The sequence below is a fragment of the Aethalodelphis obliquidens genome, unplaced genomic scaffold, assembly GCF_003676395.1.
Source record: "Aethalodelphis obliquidens isolate GAN/ISIS:26980383/991018 unplaced genomic scaffold, ASM367639v1 scaffold63, whole genome shotgun sequence".
Lineage (NCBI taxonomy): Eukaryota > Metazoa > Chordata > Mammalia > Artiodactyla > Delphinidae > Aethalodelphis > Aethalodelphis obliquidens.
This window is the reverse complement of record NW_020838007.1, coordinates 3,431,237-3,454,763: the sequence shown is the minus strand read 5'-3', so window position 1 is coordinate 3,454,763 and position 23,527 is coordinate 3,431,237. Positions and strand designations below refer to the sequence as shown.

Below are 23,527 nucleotides of genomic sequence, written 5' to 3'. Positions count from 1 at the left end.
TCAGCAAGCCTGTGTCTTTTGGTTGGAGCATTTAATCCATTCATGTTTAAGGTAATTATCAATATGTATGTTCCTGTGACCATTTTAATTGTTTTGGGTTTGTTTTTCTGGGTCTTTTTCTTCTCTTGTGTTTCCCGCTTAGAGAAGTTTCTTTAGCATTGTTGTAAAGCTGGTTTGGTGGTGGTGAATTCTCTTAGCTTTTGCTTGCCTTAAAAGCTTTTGACTTCTCCATCGAATCTGAATGAGATCCTTGCTGGGTAGAATAATCTTGGTTGTAGGTTTTTCTCTTTCATCACTTTAAGTATATCCTGCCACTCCCTTCTGTCCTGCAGAGTTTCTGCTGAAAAATCAGCTGATAACTTTATGGGGATTCCTTTGTATATTATTTTTTGTTTTTTCCCTGTTGCTTTTAATATTTTTTATTTGAATTTAATTTTTGTTAGTTTGATTAATATGTGTCTTGAAGCTCAGCAGGCTCCCCAGGCCAAGTGGGCCGTGCAATCACTCTCCGCTCCTCTCCTGGTCCACCCAGAGGGCCCCTCCCACCTACCTCTCCTGATCTCCCCAGCCTCAGGGATGCTGATCCTGTCTGGCCTCCACTTCTCCCCCTTCTGTCCCCCTATGTCCTACTGGTTCACTTTGGGGTTCCTCCTGTCTCCTTGGGCGTCAGAATTCCTCCACCAGCAGCCAGCAGGCACCCGAGTTGTGGGGAGATGCTAACTCCATGTCTTCCCACACTGCCATCCTGACCTTAGCCTTTTCTTAATTCACTTATTTAAAGTATACAATTTGGAGATTTTTAGTTTATTTATAAAATTGTGCAACCATCACCACAATCTAATTTCTCAAATTTTAATTTTTTATCACTCAAAAAACAAACTTCATGCCCATTTGCAGTCACCACCCCTCCAAATCCCAGCTCTGGGAAACCATTCATCTATTTTCTGTTTCTACAGATTTCCTTTTCTGGACATTTCATATAAATGAAATCACATAAAATGTGGTCTTTTGTGTCTGGATATTTTTCACATAGCATGTTTCTGAGGGTCATCTGTGTTGCAGCACTTGTTCCTCTTTACTGGCAAATACCATCTCATTGTATGGACATGCTCCTTAATGTTTTGTATGCTTCCTTACTTCTCAGCACAAGGTGTTCTGGGATCATCTTGTATTCTTCCTTCCCCAGCCCTGGCATCTGCCATTTCTCCAAGAAACCTTGGCTACTTTTAGTGGGGAAGGCTATTTAGAAACCAATATCTGGGTGGCTAGGAGTGCTCAGTGTTACAGGGGTGCCCCTACTGCTTCCAGGCCCTTTTGTAATACATGTATATGTACATATAAATATGTTTCTATAAACATAGACACACATATATACATACATACAAACATAAAAGGCTGACCTACTTTTTGTTGCTTGCAATTGAAAGCATCCTAACTCACACAGACATCAGAGATGAGATAAAAATCCCTTCCTTTCAGGACTTCCCTGGTAGTCCAGTGGTTAACAATCTGCCTTCCAATCCAGGGGACACGGGTTCAATCCCTGGTTGGGGAACTAAGATCCCACATGCCACAGGGCAACTAAGCCTGCGTGCTCTAGAGGCCACGAACCACAACTAGAGAAAAGCCCATGCGCCACTACAAAAGATCCCGTATACCGCAACTATGACCTGATGCAGACAAATAAATAAATATTTTTTCAAAAATCCCTTCTTTTTTCCATCTAGGAAGGAAAGGGCAGTAAAAAACAGATTAAACTTTTAATTTCATTCTGTTTCATAACTCTGAAACATATACATGAAAGGCTTTGCTTGGGCCTTTTGACAAAGAAATCTCTTCCAAGCAATGATCTCAAACGCTCGACGTTAAATTTTTATTTTTACTTTCCTCTCTAGAAATCTGTATAGTAGGTACAAAACTATTTTGGTTGAGTCAAGGGACACCCCCGCTCCCCGCCAATGCCTATCAATTCATACACTGGCTTAGAGAATAGCCAGTGAAGGGGAATTCCTCAGTCATATGTTAGACTGAGTGTGAACTGTGAGTTCACCCTTTCAGACTGTCATTCCACATCAAACACATTCCAGATAAATGACAGCTAATTTTTTTTTTTTACCTTTCTGAGATACAGCCATGCTCAAAAAACGATCAGCATCTCCATGGACCAGAAACAAACAGAAAAACAGCAATAAAAGGGCTGCAGTCATGGTCTCTCAGCTTCTGTATCCAGTAGCAGCCAGGAGTTAGGGACTCATGAACAGTTGGAGACTTGGAATCAGTCTACTGTGTATGGCGGGGATAAGTCTGTCCTGCCATGAAATAAGTCTGATGAAAACGGCAAATGCTCTGTAGCCTACAATTTGTAGTAAGTGGCACTGCCTGCTCAGGGACTGAATCTATGAGATCTCTGATATAACTGTAGGATGAGCACTCCAAGCCACCAGTATAAGCCAAAGAGTCAATGCCCTAGTTATATATGAAGTCCTTCTATGGGCATCAGGAGTTAAAGAACCCACTGACATTTTAGGTAAACATTTAGTATATTTGAGTGCTTGTTTTTCTGAGGAAGGTTTCATATTTTTCATCAGATTTTCAATGAGGTCTGTGATCCCCATATAGTAAAGGACCACTGACCTAATACGTGTGTGAGTTAACACAGCGTAAATCACTTGGTGGCTTCCAGAGCTTGCAGCTCAGTTTTTAGTTCTGTCATTTATTTCCTCAAACATTTGAGTGCCAGACAGTTTTCAGAAATAACACAAAATCTCTGCTTACTTATTAGTGGGGAAAGAGAAGAACCAGAGTGCAGTCTGTCTTTCTGAGAAAAAGACAGACCAAATCATGTCACTGCTCAAAACTCTCCAATGGTTGCACACCCGTGTCTACTGCAGTACTATTTCCAATGGCCAAGGTGGGGAATCAACCCAAGGGACTACCAAGAAATGAATGAATAAACAAAATGTGTTCTAAACATAGGGTGGAATATTATTCAACCTTAACAAGGAAGAAAATTCTGACACATGCTACAATGCGAAAGAACCTTGAGACATCACGCTAAGTGAAATAAGCCAACCACAAAAAGACAAATACTGTATGATCGCACTTATATGAAGTACCTAGAGCAGTCAAGTTCACACAGACAGAAAGTAGAATGGTGGTTGCCAGGGACTGTGGGGAGGGAGAGTTCTTGCTAGTAGTTCAGAGTTTCACTTCTTCAAGATGAAAAGATTCTGGAGCTCTGTTGCACAGCAATGTGAATACATTTAACACTGCTTAACTGTATGCTTAAAAATTGTTAAGATGGTAAATTTTATGTGTTTTTTACCAAAATAAAAATTTTTTAAATCACATTATTTTGTTTGCTAGCAAGTCCTAGAGGACAAATGTCCAAACAACAAACCAGCAATAAGAGAAAAACTCAGAAATGTGATTAAAATATCTCATGCATTACCAATTATCAAAATAAGGAGACCTGTATGTAATAATTCAATTACATTGTCTGTGAGCTGAATTATTCCTAGGTAAGAGGGAATTAAATTTGTAATAGTCCTCAAATAAATCTCTGTTGAATAGATATGTCAGTATCTGTATTAGTGAGAGCAGTACTAGTTGCTGTAATAAACAAAGCTCTCCAGTGGTTTCCACATACTCTGTGGATGCTCACTGTGGCTGACAGGGCCCTGCATGATCTGGTCAGCTGCTACCTGGCTGACCTCACCCACCACCTCCCCGAGCCACACTGGCCTCCTTGATGTTCTGTGACCACCTGGGTACCTCTCTGTACAATGCCTTCACACTTGCTTTTTCTTCTGCCTGGCTTATTCCCTCACATCATTCAGATCTCTGCTCAAATGTCACCATGAAAGAGACCTTCACTCCTACAATATACCCTTCTCTTCTCTGTCCACTCCACCCCCTTGCCCACTTATGCTCTATTCCCTTGCCCTCCTTTATTTTCCTTCATAGCTCTTAATACATTATTTTATATACATTTATTTGCATGTTATCTATAAACAATAGAATGTGAATCCACACAAGCAGAGGTTTTTGTCTGTCTTGCCCATTGTTATACTCTCAAAGCCTAAAACAGTGTCTAGCACAGGGTAGGTGCTTTCTTGTAGAAAGAAGGAAAAGGAAAGAGGTACAAGGAGAGAGGGAGGAGGGAGAGAAGGAGAAAGAAAGAGGGAGGAGGGAGTGGGAGGGCAGGGGGAGGGGGTGTCTCTGCGCCTCCCTAGCTCAGGGGCTACTTTCCTGGTCTAGCTCCTTTCCAGGGCTGCTTATTTTACTAAAACCAGTAAATTATTTTCTCCCTATAATTGCCTGACTTTTACAGTTAACAGTGTTAATGTTCCCTTTTATTAGTACTCTACACATAATTAAAAACCTGACTTACTCTCGTACCTGCTGAACAATGGGATAAAAGATAACTTTGTTAAGACACGCAACTTGCTTTTTACTTAGCTCAAGGTAAACAAACTGCAGAAAATATTTCAGTTATCTGAGAAGTCATCTGGTATAAGAACCACACAGGATCTCTCAGCTTTGTTACTATATTTGTTTGACTGTGTGACTCATGTACTGGTTTACATAAGATCAAATTTCCTGGTTTCTAATTGCTTGAGTAACTTGTGACAATCACAAGGTCCTGTTTCTTGAAAATGGATTGTGCTAATTCAACAATATTCCTGGAAAGTCTTTAAAAGAAATTGCAGTTCATCTTTTTAGGATGGCCTGCAACTGCTAACTTTCCCCTACGTCTCACATTTTTTTCTTTTGGGTCACCTTGTCAGATGCTTTCCACCTCAACCCTATTTCGATTTTCTCTCCTAGTGAAAATCATTGAAATCCCTAAAGACACTGAATTTTATGGGAATCTACTACACTATCGCTGACTTGTGGCCAGGCTCTAAGGCAATGAGCATGGCTTGTTGCCTTCCCTGCTCATCCCGGGCTTAGTCACAGGACTGGGTCTGAGTTTGGACAAATGGTGCAGAATGCTCAAGTCACTCAGAACTAGTAAGAAAGCAAATGTATGTTCACCTCACATACCTACTCTCCACCCCAACATATATCCATGATGTCTCTTTTCTTATTACAAAAGCAAAATATATCCATTAGAAATCTCGGGGGCTTCCCTGGTGGCACAGTGGTTGAGAGTCCGCCTGCCGATGCAGGGAACATGGGTTCGTGCCCCGGTCCGGGAAGATCCCACATGCCGCGGAGCGGCTAGGCCCGTGAGCCATGGTCACTGAGCCGGCGCGTCCGGAGCCTGTGCTCCACAACAGGAGAGGCTACAACAGCGAGAGGCCCGCGTACCGCCAAAAAAAAAAAAAAAGAAAGAAATCTCGGAAAATACAAGCAATCTAAAGGAACATTACAGGATGGACCTAGAGATTATCATACTAAGTGAAGTCAGACAAAGAAAGACAAATACCATATATCACTTACATGTGGAATCTAAAATATGATTCAAGTGCACTTATCTATGAAACAGAAACAGACTCACAGACATAGAAAACAAACTTATGGTTACCAAAGGGGAAGGGGGGGAATAAATTAGGAGTTTGGGATTAGTAGATACAAACTACTATATATAAAACAGATAAACAACAAAGTCCTACTGTATAACACAGGGCACTATATTCATTATCTTATAATAACCCATAAAGGAAAAGAATATGAAAAAGAATATATATATGAATGAATCACTTTGCTGTACACCAGAAACTAAAGCATTGTAAATCAACTATACTTCAATGAAAAAAATTTTTTAATGGAAAACACTTATGATCTGACCCAATAAATGGAAGCATAATTCCTAATTTAAAAAATATATATTTCAACATTAAAAAATAAAAGAATATTATATATATATCTATATCTCACTATTAACAGTTCATTATATTTGTCCTGTTCATATTTGTTAATAAAAATTGGATCATTTGGTACCTACTATTTGATAACCTGTTTTATACCATAATGGACCATCTTTTCACATAAACAATTCTATTCCATCCATTTGTTTTTAATAATGTAGAGTCTTCTCTTGCACAACAGTGAGACAGCTAGACAGATGCTAACTTTTCTCTCTTATAAAAAGTGCTGCATTATAACTGAATCACTTTGCTGTACACCTGAAACTGATACAACATTGTTAATCAACTATGCTCCAATATAAAATAAATTATTTTAAAAAGTGCTGCAAATAAATATCTTCTTGCTACATTTTTGCACACATTCAGAGTTATTTCCTTTGAAAAAGTTCCTAGAAATATAATTAATGGATTAAACCCATGCTCTTCAATGATAAATTGCTCTCCAAAACATTAACTGCAATCTCTACTCCTATGTTTGCATATGAAAATGCAGTATATAATCTGGTTTGTGAATTCCTTTTAACAAAGTTTTACATTAAGGTGATGACAATAATAATAATAGCAATAGTATCTGCCATGCCAGAAGCTGTCCTAGGTACTTTTCCTATCTGATCTCTAATCCTTACAACCACCCCAGGGACAGGTGGTAATATCATCAGTTTACTGACAGGAAACTGGGGCTCACTAAGGTTAGGGGCTATACAAAAGCAAAATTGAGGATTAGTACTAGTTCCAGGCCTGCCTAACTCCAAAGCTCCCAAATGGGGCGAAATGATTTTAAAGAGAAGACACGGAGTCAGCCCTACAGTGCACGGCAAGCTGCAGAGTCCAGAGCCACTAATCTGGAGCCCGGGGGCAGAATTTCAGAATTTTGCAAGCTGGCTGGTTAAACTTCTGATAGCTTAAAATTGGCCAAGTGGCAGTATTTAGACCACAGAAATCAGTGTTGTTTTGTTTTGTTTTGAGAGCCAGTTCACCAACACAGCAAATTCAAGTACTGAAGTCTGACTTGCTTTCCCCCCATCTCTCCCAGTCATTACCCAGGTGAGAAGGGCTGTTGCCTTTTTTTCCCTAAGCAGTTGCCTGCTCCACTGCCAGGGAGAAGTCAGGGTCTCTCACCTGCTGGCATCACAGGTAGCCCCATGCACTCCTCTCCAGAGCCCACCGCCCTACACCTCATCTGCCCTGAGACCTGCACCAGCACTAAGACCACCCTGCCTGTGTCCCCACTGATGGCAACGGGGACAGAAGCCACAGGCGCCCGTGACCCACCTCCCCACCTTGCATCCCACAAGGCTCCATGGTCCCCTCTTCTAGGCCTGGGCCCACCCCTCCCCAACTCTTGAAATCCTTCCGTTGTGCACAACTAAGGGTTCCCTGTATCTTCAATTTCTCTGAACGCTCCCCCTTCCCCTTCTTGCTCTAACCTAAGCCTGAATCTCCCCAGGGGCAGTGCTGGTCCTGGCTGGCCTTTCTGTAATAATTCTCAAATCACTGGGCCTGGAATTGGGAAGATGTCCTCCTTGCTTCTCACAGTGCCTCCTCGCCCATCTCCCTGACTCCCCCTCAAAGCTCCCCAGCTTTGCCTCTTCTGTCCCAGACCACACCTGCCCTCCTCGCTGCTCTCATCTGTGACTGTACCCCGCACAGTGCCAGGACGTGACCTGTGGCTTCACTGTCCTTCTCCTCCCTCAACTCTTGGTGAAGTTAACAGGACCTTTCCACACCCTGGCCTCTCGTTTCTGTGCCACCCACTGCAGTGGCAATACCCCGGACTCCCTCATTACCAATAAGTGCAACTTTCCATCACCTCCATCTCAAGGGTCCCTTTCTTTGACAACCTCCTTCTAGCTTTCTAGTTCATTCCCTCTAGGATCTGACTCGAATAATCTTTTGACCCCACCAGGATCTCCAATCCATTGATCCTATGTTCTTTTCACTCTCCCTCACCTCCTTTGACTACACCACACACTGGTTAAACCCCACTCTTCACCTGCCTTTGACAAATGAATGTGGCTGGAGCAAAACAGAAAACTATACGGACTGATCTTGCTTTAAATTTATTTAAATTTACAATTCTTCCTCTCATGTGGCTGGCTAATGCAGCCCAGAAGCCACCAACATTTCCTTAGCCCATGGACTCTCCCACTGTCCCAGCTGACTATCTCCCCTCCTCCTCTCCCATGCCCACACGCCAAGAAGGACCCTGATGCTCATGTCACTGCGAGGGCTGAAGTCATCAGAAGAGCACGTCCACAAAAACCCTGCCATCACGTCTAACTGCCTTTGAACACCCCCCATACACACAGACTCTGTCTTCCCTCCTGTTACTCCACATGGACTGTCCTCAACCTGTGTGACGCCGATTCCCAAGTCCTTCACTTGTGCTCTAGCTCCCACCCTCAAGGATAATTCGCCAGCAATTCTCCGTCCTATTCTGCATCAACAGTCTTCCTTTGTATACTGGATCATTCCTGGATCAACATACAAATATGCTGTTACTTCTTTTATCAATACAAAAATAAAACAAAAACTAAGAACTCTCTGGGATCCCACCTTCCTCTCCAGCTATCGTCCTAACTCTCCTAACGCTTGCCGGGTTAGCCAGACTCCCAGGTGGCCCCTGATAGTCCCCACACTTGGCACCTATTCTCTCATGTAGTGCCTCCCACACTGTGTCCACAGGACCAACAGAAAACAGTACAAGTGACAGAATGTGACTTCTAAGGCTAGGGCATCAAAGACATTCTAGCTTCTCGATCTTGGGTCACACTCTCTGCAAGAAGCCAGCCACCGTGCTGCCTACGAGAAGGCCATGCGGTGAGGAACTGAGGCCCCCGCCAGCAGCTGTGTGAGGGAGCCATAGTCGAAGCAGAGGCCCTCCCCAACCCCCAGCTGAGCCCTAGGATGACCGCAACCCTGGCCAATATCCTGACTAAACCTCCTGAGAAACACGAGCCAGAGCACTCAGATAAGCCACTCCTGACCCACAGGAATGGTGAGAGAGCAAATGTTTGTTGTTTTAAACCACTAAGTTTCAGAGTTATTTGTTATGGAGTAGATTAACTGATATACCCACAGTTTACAGGAAAATGCCTCAATAAGTTGCCTTTATTTACTGTCTCCAATTTCTTTCCTTTCTCTTTTAAACTCACTGCAGTATGACTTTTGCCCCCACACCACTACACCAACTCTGCCTGTCAGCAACCACCACACTGTCAAACTCAATAACCAATTCCTAGTTCTCATCTCACCTACCTGTTAGACAGCATTTCATACAGTAGGCCACTTCCTCCTCCTAGATGTGCTTTAGTTACTCGGTGTCCTGGACACGACCCTCACATGGTTTTCCTCCTACTTTTCTGGTCACTTCTTCTGAGGCTTCTTCACTGGTTCCTCCTTGTCTCTCCACCCTCTTAATGTTGGGGTATTCCAGGGCTCAGCCCTTAGTCCCTTCTCTTTTCTGTCTACCCTCGTTCCTTTGGTGATCTCAAAAGTCTCACATTTACATAGTCCTACAATGGCCTTTAAGGCCCTACATCCTTGCTAATCAAAGTGTGGTCCTAACATCAGCAGGAGCAGCACCTGAGAGTTTGTTATCTCTGGCTCCACTCAAAACCAACCAAATCAGAATTTAAATTTTACCAAGATCCTTAGGGGGGTTGTATGCATGTTAAGGTCGGAGAAGCACTACCTTGGTGATCTGGTACCCCATTCCTCTCTGCTCCCACCACAATGGCCTCCTGCCACCACAGGAGCTCAGCAGATACTCTCCCACCTTCAGACCGGAGCAGAACTGTTCACTCTGTCTGAAATGCTCTTCCCCAGATACCTAGATACTTGCTCCCTTACTTCCTTCAAGCTTTTGCTCATTTGTAACCATTTTGGGAGGTCCATTCTAATCACCTTGTTAAAAAATGCAAACCTACCACCATCACTACTACCACCATGCTCCCCATCACAGTTTTCTATATTAATTTTCTCCAACACACTCATAACCTTCTACATACTATAGTTCACTTATTTATCATATTTATTTTCTGTCTACCCCTAGTATAATGCAAATATTTGAGGGCCAAGATTTTTGTCTGTTTTGTTCACTGGTGTATCCCAAATCCTAGAAGACAGCCTAGACACAGCAGGTGCTCAAGAAATGTTTGTTGAAAAAGGACTTTAGTCTCCAATAGCTTCTTCAAGCGCTTGGTAATCAACTCTGTGACTCAGGTGCCCCTGAAATCACTTCATTAGCACAGTTATTCATGCCTGGAATCTCTCTCCCCCTTGCCTACCTAGAATCTACTCAGTATATCTGAGAATAGGCATCTACTGTTTTACCAAGATTTAACCAAGCCCTTCAACATTGTTACTGCCTCCCCACTAAGCCTCATGATTTTTTAAAGATAATTCAGAACTAAAACTATTCTGGTCCTTTCAAATTTCTCATTTCTTAAATATTTCCATTCCTTCTTCTCCCTATTTCTTTAACCAAATGTGGCTATTGAGCACTTGAAGTGTGGCTAGCCCAAACTGAGAAGTGCTGAAGCAAAATACACACCAGATTTGAAAGACTTAGTATGAAAAAAAGATACAAAATAGTTCATTAATAATTCTCATATTGATTACACGTTGACATGATAATTCAGAAATAGTGGGTTAAATAAAATATATTATAAAAACTGATTTCACCTGTTTCATTTTATTTTTTAATGTGGCTACTAGAACATTTAAAATTACATATGTGGTCCCCCGTTATATTTCTATTGGACAGCACTGCTCTAAACAAGTTCCAAACAGAATGGTTGCTTCCTTCCTGGAAGAAATTCTTCCCGTAGTTTTTGTTTTAACAAGCAGGAGACTGGGAAAGAATGTGGGGGAATGCAACATGCAATTAAAAACAGAAAATAAAAATCTGTAATACTTTGAAATTATCACTTTGATGGTCACTTGAAATCGAACATTTTAAGATAATATTCTTCAAAGACATATATAATAGAGAACATTTAAGTGACATTAAAATACAATATTATCACTATCTGTAAAAATTTATCAAGCTACAACCTAAAAATCTGCGCACTTTTTTCAATGTCCTATACTTAAATATTTTAAAATATAATGTTAACACCACACAAATTAATTTAATCCAAACCAAGTGATTCTGTGTTTAAGGAAAAAGAAGATTCTTGCTTTTGCATGCTTCCTAAAAGTTAAAAGGAGTGAAATAAAAGCACCCTCCTCCTTTCATTTCCTCCCTTTAAAGTCAGAGCTCAGTAACAGATCATCTAAATACTACCCCTTCTCATCAGAATCTCCTTAGCAACCTTTTACAGCTTGTCATGGGTTGCAGAATTTTCCCATTTCCCATTCTTAAAAGGACCTGTGTCCCTTTCAGAACAAAGGAATTTAAAACAGAAAACAACAAGCTGTTTAAATAAAAACTTTAAGGTCACAATCTCCTTCAATGTTTTTGCCAGCTCCTTTCCTGTAAGCATTCTGCTTTCCTCCCTTCCCAAGTTAAAATCAGATCTGGTAACAAAGACTCCTGCAAAAACAACAGGGGACACTTCTAACAATACCTGACAGTCATAATTACAGGCCATACCTACTGGCCCAATATCATGAGACCCTGGGCCCATTTCACAATTACAGGTTGTGGATCCATTTTTAATTAATTTATTAAATTTCTTTCCCTGTGTAAGCTGTATAACAGTAATAGAATAATATATTTGAAAATACCTTAATGAGAAAAGTACCAAATAATTGTTTTGCTCCTTTTTATTATGGTGGAATTAACTACCTAATTTTATTAACCATGCAGAAGGAAAAAATAAAATTCCAAGTTTAATAAAGCCAAATTTATATAAATAAGCTTAAGAAATCAAGTACTATTGCCTCTAGAGTAAAGAGGGAATATTTGTGTCCAAAGCATGTATCCACTGTTCTCATTTTTGCCATGTTCATGTAACCCTAACCAAATTATTTACTTATTTATGTATTAAAACACAAGCTCTGGGACTTCCCTGGTGGCGCAGCGGTTCTGAATCCGCCTGCCAATGCAGGGGACATGGGTTCGAGCCCTGGTCCAGGAAGATCCCACATGCCGCGGAGCAACTAAGCCCATTCGCCACAACTACTAAGCCTGCACTCTAAAGCCCGCAAGCCACAACAACTAAGCCCGTGTGCCACAACTACTGAAGCCTGCACACCTACAGCCCATGCTCTGCAACAAGAGAAGCCCCCACAATGAGAAGCCCGCACACCGCAATGAAGAGTAGCCCCCACTCGTTGCAACTAGAGAAAGCCCGTGCAAAGCAACGAAGACCCAACGCAGCCAAAAATTAATTAATTAATTAAAAAAACAAAAACAAAAAACCTCTGAATAAAAACATGGGAGTGCAACAAGTAAAGTCAGGCACCAACTCCTCACTGGAAAGCCATACATACCTTTTAAACTTATATTCTATAAAGTACTCTTGCAATAAAGTTGATACTCTAAACAGAAAATGATCCTAAGGGGAAACAAAAAACAGCTCAAAATTCAGTCATACTAGGCCAAACTATGTTTCAACACACAAAAGTTTATATTTCTACTTGAAATATAAATTATATAAAGATTATTTCAAAAGTCTCTGATTTAGCATTCAAACATTTAAATATTCTCTCATAAAACAGATTTGAAGTAAATTACTTAAAGAGTTTGGGGGATTACTCCACCCTCTGACTCTGAGTTCCATAAAAACAATTTTTAAAAAGAAACAGCAAGGGACTTCCCTGGTGGAGCAGCGTTTAAGAATCTGCCTGCCAATGCAGGGGACACGGGTTCAATTCCTGGTCCAGGAAGATCCCACATGCCGCAGAGCAACTAAGCCCATGCACCACAACTACTGAGCCTGTGCTCTGGAGCTCGCAAGCTACGACTACTGAGCCCACACGCCTAGAGCCCACGCTCTGCAACAAGAGAAGCCACCACAATGAGAAGCCCGCGCATCACAACCAAGAGTAGTCCCTGCTCACCGCAACTAGAGAAAGCCTGCACACAGCAACGAAGACCCAATGCAGCCAAAATAATTAATCTTTTTCAAAAAGGCTTTAAAAAAAAAAAAAACAGCAAGAAAATGAAATAAAAGACATCCATATTGGAAGTGAAGAAGAAAAGCTCTCTATTCACAGATGACATGATCTCTTACATAGAAAAACCTAGGGAATCTACTAAGAAAGTACTAAAACTAATAAATGAGTTCAGCAAGATTGCAGGATACAAGATCATTATACAAAAATAAATTGCACTTCTAAATATTTACAGTGAACAATCCAAAAACAAAATTAAGAAAACAATCCCATTTATAATCACATCAGGTCAACTGATTTTTGACAAGGGTACCAAGATCATTCAATGAAGAAAAATAGTTTCTTCAAGATATAGCTCTGGGGCTTCCCTGGTGGCGCAGTGGTTGAGAGTCTGCCTGCCGATGCAGGGGACACGGGTTCATGCCCCGGTCCGGGAAGATCCCACATGCCGCGGAGTGGCTGGGCCCGTAAACCATAGCCGCTGGGCCTGCGCGTCCGGAGCCTGTGCTCCGCAACGGGAGAGGCCACAACAGTGAGAGGCCCACATACTGCAAAAAAAAAAAAAAAAAAAAAAAAGAAACTATAGCTCTGGAACAATTGGATATCCACATGCAAAAGAATGATGTTGGACTCTTCATACCATATGTAAAAATTAATTTTTCTTTATTTATTTTTGGCTGTGCCACACGGCATGCAGGATCTTAATTCCCCGACCAGGGATTAAACCCACACCCCCTGCAGTGGAAGCACGGAGTCTTAACCACCGGACCACCAGGGAAGTCCCTAGCAATGCACTTCTAGATATGCCACCAAACGAGAAAGAAAAAACAGAAGACTGGTCTTCATCAAAATTAAAAACTTTTGTGCTTGAAAGGATACCATTAAAAAAATGAAAAGAAAACTCACAGAATAGGGGAAAATAGCTGCAAATCATGTATCTGACAAGGAACTTGTCTCTAGAATATATAAAGAACTATTACGACTCAATAATAAAAAGACAAATAACCCAATTAAAAAATGGGCAAAGGATCCAAACAGACATTTCTACAAAGATGTACAAATGTCCAATAAGCACATGAAAACATGCTCTGCTCAACATCATCAGTCATCAGGGAAATGCAAATCCATACCACGAGATGCCATTTCACACCCACTAGGATGGCTAGAACGGAAGTCAGATGATAAGGAGTGTCAGCGAGGATGTGGAAAAACCAAAACTTTCATACACTGCTGGTGCAATGTGGCAGTTCCTCAAAAGTTAAAACACAGAGTTACCAGTTGACCCAACAAATTCTGCTCTTGTGTATATATCCAAGAGAAATAAAAACTTACATCCACACAAAAACCTGTACAGAAATGTTTATAGGAGTGTTACACATAATGGCCAAATGGTGGAAATGACTGATATGTCCACCAACTAATGAATGGGTGAAAACAAAATATGGTCTATCCATACAGTTGAATATTCAGAACTAAAAAGGAGTGAAGTATTGATACATGCTATAACACAGATGAAGACTGAAAACATTATGTTAAGTGAAAATCACAGTCAGTCACAAAAGACCACATATTATGATTCACTTACATGGAATGTCCAGAGCAGACAAATCTACAGCGAAAGAAAGTAAATTAGTGGTTGCTAGGGGAAGTGGGAAGATGGAGGATGATAGCTAAAGGGTAACAGATTTCTTTTAGAGGTGACAAAAATGTTCTAAAAGTGATTGTGGTGATGGCTGCATAATTCTGTGAATATAACAAAAGCTAATGAATCACACACGTTAAATGGTCGTTTAACTTGTACCGACCATTTGTGAATTACATTTCAATAAACCTCTCACAAAAAATTAAGAAACATCATCATCAAAAGAAATTAGGTAATTATCACAATATCACAACATCAATTTTACTGCTAACAGGCTTTTCTTTTAAATATGTCTTACAATATCTGCCAAATACAGTAAAATCTCTACAAAATTTAGGGAAGATGCCAAGAGACACCACACTGAACCGCAGAAGCTCTCTTAGTCAGCCTCTATCTAGCTGACTTACCCATCTCACACTCCCCAGTCCTCTAGAGACCATACTGACTGATCTCTGTGACAACTACTGGCCATGAACAGGCTAGCTACTCTTAGGTCACCAGGTAGGGGAGCTGAACGTTTACCACAGGTCAGTTGAGTCTGGTCCCAAACCTATTCATACAACTCTACTTATGTGACTACAAAAACAATTTAATTAAATGATGCTTTAACTGATGAAATGTGAATGCATAAAAACGATACCCCTCCTAACTACAAGCAAATGAAGATACATAGCAAAATAAGAATGACCGTAATGAAACAGAAGAAAATTTCGGAAGGAAATGATTTTTCCCTTGAAGAGACACTGGATCTACATCCAATCTTTAATACAGCCTCTAAGACCTGGCACCACTTGTCTGCCTCCATTTCCTATACCTTCCCCCTCACACTCTCCATGTTGACATCCTGTTGTCTGTCAGTTTCAACAAGCTTGCTCTCTGAGTCCTCACTATGATGTCCTTTTGCCTGGAAAGTTCCACTCCATATCCAAACCCTTTCCATCAGCCTGGCTAACTCCTTAAAGCCAAGTTTGTCATTTACACAAAGATGCACGTATCCCTAAGAGTAGCACAGAAAGGTGCTCAAAGAATAAGTCAACTTTATTACGTATATATGGGAAGAAATGTCTAGAAGAATATTCTAAACAGTCATTACAACTAGATGGTAGGGTATGAAGTTATTTTTACTTCCTTCTCTGTATCTGCCTGTGGTACAAAATACAACAAGCTAACATAATTTCTATAAAGAAAGGTACTTTGAAAAGGAAATAAAAATCTAGCTCCTTTGGACTTTCCTGGTGGCGCAGTGATTAAGAATCAGCCTGCCAATGCAGGGGACACGGGTTTGAGCCCTGGTCCAGGAAGATCCCACATGCCACGGAGCAATTAAGGCTATGCGCCACAACTACTGAGCCTGCGCTCTAAAGCCCGCGAGCCACAACTACCGAGCCCACGTGCCACAACTACTGAAGCCCACGCGCCTAGAGCCTGTGCTCCGCAACAAGAGAAGCCAGAGCAACGAGAAGCCCGCGCACCACAACGAAGAGTAGCCCCCGCTCGCCACAGCTAGAGAAAGCCTACGCATATCAACGAAGACCCAATGCAGCCAAAAATAAATAAAATAAAATAAAATTAAATAAAATAAATAAATTTTAAAAAAAATCTAGCTCCTTTCCACTTTGATACTATCAGCATTGTATTATCTGTGTTGAAAATTTCTATTTTATCATATTAAAAACATTTAAAATTTAAACTATTCATTAAGGCAGATTGATATGGCCCCTGGATAAGGCAAATTATTATTTTTTAAGGCAAATTATTAAGAAAACTTTCTACTCTATTATCAAAGTACTTAGAAGTGCTTAAGTTACCTGAAAGGTAAACTTTCTGTTCCTTCAAGAATAAAGTGTTTACTCCCAGATAATCTGGTTACTCTGAAACCCTTTGTGAGACATACATAGAGTACAACTGTCACTGGTCTTCAAATATAGTAAAAACTACACAAAGGAACACTACTTGTTATAAATTTTGTGTCCTATGGTCAAACAATGTTGTGGTCCAAGTGCAGGTTGGAAAAGAATTTCCAGACACAAGGCAGAATGTAAGGAAGACAGAGTTTATTAAAGAGAAGGTCGCTGTAAGAACAGCAGGCCTTAAAGGGTCGCTGCAAGAAGAGCGGGCTGACTTCCTGGTAGCCAGGGAAGTTGACCCCCTTTGTGGGCTGGTAGCCAACTTTTACAGCCTCAAGACAAAGAAAACTCCTGCTGTCAGGATGGCATTAGGTGATTGGTCAGGATGCTACAACGTTACTACATGGTGATTATTTTGCCTAATATGGAGTCATGGGGCTGTCCGGTTTAGATTAGGAGAGCCCATGGCAGCAGTTGCTATGGGGGCTTGGTTAATTCCAGAATTTTTGTCCTGTGTCCTTGATGTAGGGTGTCCTTGATGTAGGGCTCCACAAATGTCCCCTGTATTTACGACATGTATGACTGTACCACAGAAGGCCATTTTGATAATATTATCTGAGATAGAGTGAGAAGAGAAGGGAGCGATGGGAATGAGGGGGCAGAGGAGAGAGAGATAGAGGAGCTTTCATGATGCCGCCAGTCTACATCTGATGATACATGAAATCACATCATCAATATCTCACTACCAACCTCCATTAGTACTGACACTCAGAAGTAACAACTCAAAGGTAGACACAATTTACTCTGAAGGCACACAAACCGATTTCCAGACCATATAAGTTAACGTCAATCAAATGGCTGTGTAAATTTAGGCATGTTTGGATTCTTTAATCCAAAAAGACAGGAAGCGGAATGTGAGTATACTTCCTCTTCCTTCTAGCCTGCTGATCAAGGAGAAAATGCTGTTATTACCAGCAGTTAATTTGAACTTACTCTTCCAATCCTTTTAAAGAACACGTATCATCATTTTAACTTATCACACAATCCTGTTTATAAACCCTTAAATCAAGGTTTAAGATCAGACAATGCCTTCCAATAAAAGGGCAGATGTGATAGTAATACCTTGTTGTTTCTGCTAGATATTCCTAGATTTACTAAGTTTGGTATCAAATACTATTTTCACAATCACACAAAACAGGCTCGGGACTTCCCTGGTGGTGCAGTGGTTAAGAATCCGCCTGCCAATGCAGGGGACACGGGTTCGAGACCTGGTCCGGAAAGATCCCACATGCCGTGCAGCAACTAAGCCCATGAGCCACAACTACCGAGCCTGCGCTACAACTACTGAGCCTGCGCTCTAGAGCCCGCAAGCCACAACTACTGAGCCCGCGTGCTGCAACTACTGAAGCCCACATGCCTAGAGCCCATGCTCCGCAACGAGAGGCCACCACAATGAGAAGCCTGCACTCTGCAACAAGGAGTAGCTCCCACTCACCACAACTAGAGAAAGCCCACGCGCAACAACGAAGACCCGACACAGCCAAAAATAAATTAAATTTTTTAAAAAAGGCTCACTATGCAGCTAAAGCTGATGCAAATATTTTTGTAAAGATATTACATACTTCTTTCATGTTAATTTTTTAGTTACATTTGAAATTAACTGAGGGCTATCAAATGTCAATTAAAAGAGAGATTACTCATCCAGCTATCACCATGAGTCTACATGAGCCAGAAGTAAAATCAAAGTACAGGGGGCTGATTTAGCTGAAGACAAAATGGATATTTTTTTCGTATTATACTCTGCGTTAAAGCAGCAAACACCCACATACTACCTTTGGCAGTTTATTTTAGGCTGCTCAGGAAACATTAAAATTTTTCACATAGCCCAGTTTCTATCAAAAACTGTACATAATCAGAATGCAGTAAGTCCAAATACTAACTATGATGTATTTCTTGGCTCGTTCTCAAAATCTTTGGGTTTCCCCACAAAGCAGACTAATTCTAGGTCTGACTTCCCAGGTGGTTAAAATATTGATATGCCGCGTAATTCTTGAGTCATTCTGAGTAATTTAGAATCAGACTAATTCACAAATTACTCCAGTACAGACCCTTCACCTAACAATGGGGCTAGAGTTTCGTGGCTGGCGTTCGTTCACTCCTTTTTCTGGTTTCCATTCAAAAGAAACATATTCCTGGGCTACATAATGCCAGGACTGAAAGAGTCATAGGTGAGAAGCATATACAGAATAAGGACAATTTCACTGTCCCCAGTGGGGCACAAAATTAATTATCAGCATTATGCATATGCCTCACACAGCAGACAAATAAAGGCTGGATAAACACAAACATAAGAAAGGTGAAGAGATGTGGTTCTGCAACATACTGGCTATACGGCCTTGGGTAAGTTACTTAACCTCTCCGTACTTTAGCTCTCATTTCCAAAATGCAAATAATAGTATCCACTTCATAAATTTGTTGTGAGAATTAAATTAATGCCTATAACAGTAACTCAGCATAGAGTAAGCTCTAAAGTATTTTTTAAAGATGCATGTGGGGGGCTTCCCTGGTGGCGCAGCGGTTGAGAGTCTGCCTGCCGATGCAGGGGACACAGGTTCGTGCCCCGGTCCGGGAAGATCCCACGTGCCACGGAGAGGCTAGGCCCATGAGCCATGGCCGCTGAGCCGGCGCGTCCGGAGCCTGTGCTCCGCAACGGGAGAGGCCACAACAGTGAGAGGCCCGCGTACCGCAAAAAAAAAAAAAAAAAAAAAAATGTATGTGGGAATGAAACAGTAAGTACTTATATACAGTACACATGAACTTTATTTCTAAGATGGGAAGATGAATCTTTTTCATAGTTTCCCTCAGTAAAGCTTAAATTTTTCCGCTATGCTCTGATTTTTACAAACTAGCTCTATCAAGATTAAAGTATTGACATAAGTTATTTAACTTTATATAATGCTTTAACCAACTCCACTTAAAATACAGCAAATCCATCAAGGAGAACAGAACAGGACTGTCCTGGTTACTCATTTAACCTTCTTGCCTGCTAAAGGGAAAGGGCCTCTGAGTGCTACATAATTAACTGTAGTTAATAGAAGACAGAATGTGATGAAATTTGGAAAGCTAAAAACAATGAAAAGGTCTCAATTAAGATGCTTGAAAATTCAAATGTTTTAGTATTTTTAAGTGCTTAGCCTTTTTTTCAAGTATAAGAGTATATAACCCACAAGACTATTTAAATAATGGCAGAAGGAAAAACTTGTAAACTGGGAGTGAAAGTTCCCCTCAACTGTGGTTGGGACTGCTTCCTTGACAAGCAAATCCCAAGTACAGGTCAGTCACTCAAGACTTTTTTTGTTGTTTTTTTTCACTCAAGAGTTTATAAATTACCAATATGAGCTGTGAGCCATTCCGGGAGGCGAGGCCGAGGGAGAGTAACACACTATTTACCTTGCAGGTCCTCCTCAAAACCAAAGGGACAGAATACAGATCAGTGGTTGCCAGGAGTTTTGGGCTGGGGAGGGAAAGACAAGAGGGGGAGTGGGGGGGAACCTGGGGGGGGTGATGGAACTTGAACTTGACTGTGTAGATGGTGTTTGTCAAAACTCGAATAATTTTAACTAAAAAGTTTAAACTCTACTGTATGTAAATTATATCTTCAAAAAATAGAAACAAAGCTGTAAAAAAAATTAAATTGCCTATTAAAGTAAAAATTTTGCATATCTTTTAAAACAAATTACATGAAAGATTTCCTTTCATGAGTTCAAACGCTGGAAAATACTCGTATAATCCAGTGTATTAAAACAAATTTCCACACAGTGAGAAATAAGGAAAAACACCCGATTTTAATAAACATTAAGCTATTCTTGAGGTACGAAATCCCATAACAGTTGACTGAATGCCTATGTATGGCCTCCTTGCTTTCTCTAAAGTCCTAGTTTCGCTTGGTTTTTGTGAATACAGGTGAAGTATTAAAAAGAGAACTATCAGTAAAACTAGAAAAGAATCCATAATATGATTTTTATGTACTAAGAAAACTATTAAAAAACAGTCAAACACTTCAAGTCACGTCTTTCAGGCACGTGGAAAGGTGAGGGGGCTGCGGCTCCCCTCGGGTCTGGGAGCCTCGCCAGGAGTCGGACCTTCTCCCCCACGAGAAGCCGCAAGCGTCCGCCGTGTTCATTCACCGGCTCCCATGACCATGACCCCACCGTGTTCATTCACCGGCTCCCACGACCACGACCCCACTGTGTTCATTCACCGGCTCCACGCTCAAGGATCGACCTTGTACAACGAGTCGCCTTAGGACAAGACCAGAGCGAAGAAAACGGGGCGCTGACGGAGCTCAGGCGCGCCCCTCCCTCCTCCCAGGGAGAAGCTGGGCGCACGTGAGCCATGGGCCTCCAAGTGCTCTCGGTGGTCGAGGCCCCTTCCCACTCCTCCCACATGCACCGGGGTTCGCAGCCCTGGCTGGAGTGGACCCAACTCCAGAGAGGGCCCGTGGGGCTTCTGACTTACAAGAGATACAGGGAATCTCTTTTCTCAACAGAAAAGCAATTTTAGGGTGAAAAGAGACTCTAGAAGTCACCGTTCTGACCCTCGTTCTCAAAACAGATTGGCTTCATCCCTATATCACGACTTTCCTCACCTTCCACCATCCACCTTAGGGCTCTGGTTTGACCTCTCTCGACCCCCAATTCCATTTCTCAGGAAGAAGTATCTCTGCTCTTCAGGCCTCAGCCCAACAGTTCTCAAACTAGTTAGTTTCAGGACCCCTTTTACACTCAAAAATTACCAGGGAGTCCAAGGAGTTTTTGTTTATATGAGCTATAACCTATCAAACATTTATTGTATTAGAAATTAAAACTGAGAAATTTTTAACAGCTTTATTGGAGTATAATTGCTTTACAATGGTGTGTTACTTTCTGCTTTGTAACAAAGTGAATCAGTTATACATATACATATGTTCCCATATCTCTTCCCTCTTGCATCTCCCTCCCTCCCACCCTCCCTATCCCACCCCTCTAGGTGGTCACAAAGCACCAAGCTGATCTCCCTGTGCTATGCGGCTGCTTCCCACTAGCTATCTATTTTACGTTTGGTAGTGTATATATGCCACTCTCTCACTTTGTCACAGCTTACCCTTCCCCCTCCCCATATCTTCAAGTCCATTCTCTAGTAGGTCTGTGTCTTTATTCCCATCTTACCGCTAGGTTCTTCATGACCTTTTTTTTTTTCCTTAGATTCCATATATATGTGTTAGCATACGGTATTTGTTTTTCTCTTTCTGACTTACTTCATTCTGTATGACACTCTAGGTCCATCCATCTCACTACAAATAACTCAATTTTGTTTCTTTTTATGGCTGAGTAATATCCCATTGTATATATGTGCCGCATCTTCTTTATCCATTCATCCGATGATGGACACTTAGGTTGCTTCCATCTCCTGGCTATTGTAAATAGAGCTGCAATGAACATTTTGGCACATGACTCTTTTTGAATTATGGTTTTCTCAGGGTATATGCCCGGTAGTGGGATTGCTGGGTCGTATGGTAGTTCTATTTGTATAAAACTGAGAAATTTTGATTGAATCATTCAAATTAAAATTGTTTAAAATAACATTAAATATGTTAATATGTGTAACGTTTTTATAGAAACTCAAAAAAAAAAATAGTGAAAGGGGTGGTATTGTTTTACATTTTTGCAAAATCCCCCTCTCTGTCTCTGCCCCCTTTCTACCACTACCAGCATCAAATGTATGGTCTTACCCAAGCTAAAAAACAAAACAAAACAAAACTTCCTACTTAAACTATCTCCTCCTTCTCTGGAGTCAAACTTCTTGAAAAATTTCCCACTCCCTCTACTGCCCCTACTTTTTATTATTTTAATTATCAAAGTAATATACAGTGACATTCTCATTTCAAAACAAATCCAAGCAATATAGATAAACCACCATCCACAATCCCAATCTCTTCCCCAGAGGTAATGACCACTGTTACTCTAAAAAATACCCTGAACCCATTCTGTAAACTGAATATTACACTGAACTTTTTTTTTTTTTTTTTTTGCGGTACACGGGCCTCTCACTGTTGTGGCCTCTCCCATTGCGGAGCTCCGGACGCGCAGGCTCAGCAGCCATGGCTCACGGGCCTAGCCGCTCCGCGGCATGTGGGATCTTCCTGGACCGGAGCACAAACCCGTGTCCCCTGCATCGGCAGGCGGACTCTCAACGACTGCGCCACCAGGGAAGCCCCACACTGAACTTTTTATTTTCTCATGATTTTCCCTCTCCAAACAGACCAAAAAAAAAAAAAAAATCTGAGAGTTCTGTTTAGATTCCAATTCTTTTGGTGATCCAAGTTATGGATCAAAGAGGAGATAACATGAAGTGACATTCCTATACAAAGCAAGTGCTAAACAAAATGTTAAAACCATGTTGATTTTATGGCAACAAAACATAGTAAGAATAATGAGATTTACAACTATGTCTTGTATGTAAAATCCTTACATTTCATTACCTAAATGCAGATGAATGCTGATTATATTTGTATCATTCTGATGTAGATAATAGCGTCTTTAGAGTTTATAAAACTTTTTCACCTATATAATCATGTTAAAATTTTACAACCCATGAGATTAACAGAGATTATCTTTAACATTTTATAAGTAAGAAAGCCAAAGTTCTGCGACAAAAAACTACTTGCTCAAAATTACATAGCTAGAAAGATGCACACCAGAAACCACAGACAGAACTTGTATTTTTGGACTCAAATCAAATCCCAATCCTTTATATCATATTGAACAATACATCAAAAATTGTCACAATATAAAAATATTAAGTTCTTGATCATTTTTACAGCTAATTTGGAAGAAATTACTTCTACTTCTCAAGTTGAACAGAAAACATAAAATGCGTTGAATAACTTCTGAATGCAAAAAAGAATAAATTATTTTTGCTTCTTTATTATATAATATAATCCCTTAGGAATCTTACATCTTACTTAAAATAACAATTAAAATTTAATAAAACCTACATCAACATGTAAATGTATTATAAAATTAGAAAAATAACTTCTTAAATCCTTAATTAGGCAT

At 40.8% G+C, this 23,527-nt stretch overlaps 1 protein-coding gene across 3 annotated transcripts in view; it reads right to left on the bottom strand.

Annotated features, from left to right (window-relative positions):
• SPIRE1 (spire type actin nucleation factor 1) overlaps positions 1–23,527 on the bottom strand; it is a 211,915-nt gene that overhangs the window by 137,324 nt on the left and 51,064 nt on the right. The window lies entirely within an intron of this gene.